The sequence below is a fragment of the Choloepus didactylus genome, chromosome 21 (assembly GCF_015220235.1).
Source record: "Choloepus didactylus isolate mChoDid1 chromosome 21, mChoDid1.pri, whole genome shotgun sequence".
NCBI classification, from domain to species: domain Eukaryota; kingdom Metazoa; phylum Chordata; class Mammalia; order Pilosa; family Megalonychidae; genus Choloepus; species Choloepus didactylus.
The window spans coordinates 47,775,295-47,777,427 of record NC_051327.1 but is presented as its reverse complement, the minus strand read 5'-3'; positions in this window follow the sequence as shown (position 1 = coordinate 47,777,427).

Genomic DNA, 2,133 nt, shown 5'->3' with positions numbered 1-2,133 from the left:
TTTTCCACCTCTTGTTTTTCTGATTCTTGCCCTGCCTCTATGTAACCTTTTTGTTAGAGGGTCTCCCCAGATATGATTGACCCCAATCAGATTTTCCCAGATCAGACAGGCCCAGGTCTCAGGAGGAGGGTATGGAGTTTCCCTGAGGATGAGACCCCACAGGTTGTCAGACCCTCCTGTGAAGCCTCTAGACTCTGCACTTTTCCTATCCTGTCCAGCAGGTGGTGCTTGTCAGTCCGCAGCTCCCCATCAGTGTAAGGAGGTGCCACAGGTGCCTTTAACTCTCTGCTAACCCTGTCCCTGCCAAGGGTGTGGCTGACTCAAGCTGGTTTCTTTTTCCAGCCCCTGGGGCCTGAGTTCTCTGAAGGAGAGCTGCCACTTGAGCTGGGCCCCACCATCCCCTTGTCTTGGGAAAGTTATGCCCTTTAGGGAATTGTCTCCTCCACTAGACTCATTGCTTTGTCTCTCAGACCTATCTTAGTTCTGCCCTTGCCTGGGTCCAGCAGCCAGTTGCAAAATATCTGAGGCTTTCTGTAATGAACTACTTACAATAGTTATTTAAAAAAGAAAGAGAAAAAATAAAAAGGAAAAAAAAAGAAAAAGAAATCCCTTTTCAATGCCTTTCCCCACCCTCAAGTTTTGTTAGTCCTGTTATGGACTATTTAAAGATAAGCCCTTTAGGCTATTATCTCTTTCACCTGAATAGTTGTTCTCAGACAACTTTAATTCCTAATTCCACCCTCTCCTGGGGCAGTGCTGAAGCAGGAGCTCTTCTGGGCTATTGAAAAGTAAAATGATAAAGAGTCAGAGAGCAAGAAAGGAAAAGTAGAAGAAGAAGAAAAAAAAGCCCTTTTCAGAGCTGGACCCCAGCTCCCTGGGTTTTGAATCCAGAGCCCAACTTGGTGCCTGTCTATGTGCCCCTTTTTCTTGGAGCTCAGTCCTTTCCCAGTATTCTGAACACCTCCAACTCCAAAAGTCTTTTTTTGTTGTTGTTGTTGTCAGCCTGTTGGAAAGAATGCTGTAAATGCTTATGATTGTAGAGGAGAAAAGAATTTACTCACAGTCTTGCAAGAAGGGGCACACAACCAAACACATGGCAGGCATGTGGAACAATAGAACACAGCAATACTTATATCCTAAGCCTAAGCCTAATGCACAAGTCCCTCCCCCATTTCTCCATTGGCTGGATGCTCCAGAGGGTACAGCCTATCCGAGAGAGCTAACTAGCCTGCCTTTGGGATTTAAAATTGTACAGCCTAAATGAGACAGCTAACTAGTCTGCCTTAGGGAAGGAGCTAGCGCCAACTCTGGGGTTACGTCATGGGCCCTTTCCTTCGCTTGAACCGCGGAGCCCGTTTGAGGCAGTCTTGTCTAGTTTCCATTTTCCCTACTCCACCTTGCCTTCATGTGAAAGCTAAACTTAACTCTTTCTTACAAGCCCCGCCTCCTTTCTGCCAGAGAGATTCCTCCCAGCTCCTTTAGTGCCTGCTCTTGTTTTATCTGTGCTTGGAGCTTTTATTCAGCAGTCAGAATTTGCAATTGGTGCGGGGTTGAGCCCCACTCCTTGCTCCCAGCACAGATTGTTTCTTTTTCCCTCAGGGAACCGGCTCCAAGACAGTCTGCCACGCCAGAGGAGGTGGGGCAGGGGAGGGGCGCCAGCCCCCTGGCCAGGAAAACTTAAAAGTTTTTGCTGTGATCTCAGCCATTCCACCCATTCCACATTGGTGTATGATATGTGACCAGTCATAGAAGTCTCTAAAATGGCTGTTCCATAGCTCCCGGCTATTTACCAGCTACCCTAGAGGATTAACCAGATTCCATACTTCACCACTCCACCGTCTCACCCTGCAGCCTGCCTTAGTTTTTCTGGATTCTCAACCCTGTGTCTTCAACTCAGGGATTTTTCAAGCTCTACCTTGTTCTTCCTCCTTTGCCATGTCCTGGAAACTCACTCGAGGCAGTGAGCTGGAATAATCACAGAGCTCACTTCATTTGTTTTCCATCTTTCAGGGTCACTGTCCTTGGTTGCCTGATGTCTAGTGTCTTGAAAATGTTTTTTTTTCTTCCATTCATTTTATCTGTTTTCTTGTTTTTGTTGGTATAGTAAATCTGGTCCTTTTTACTTCAACTAGG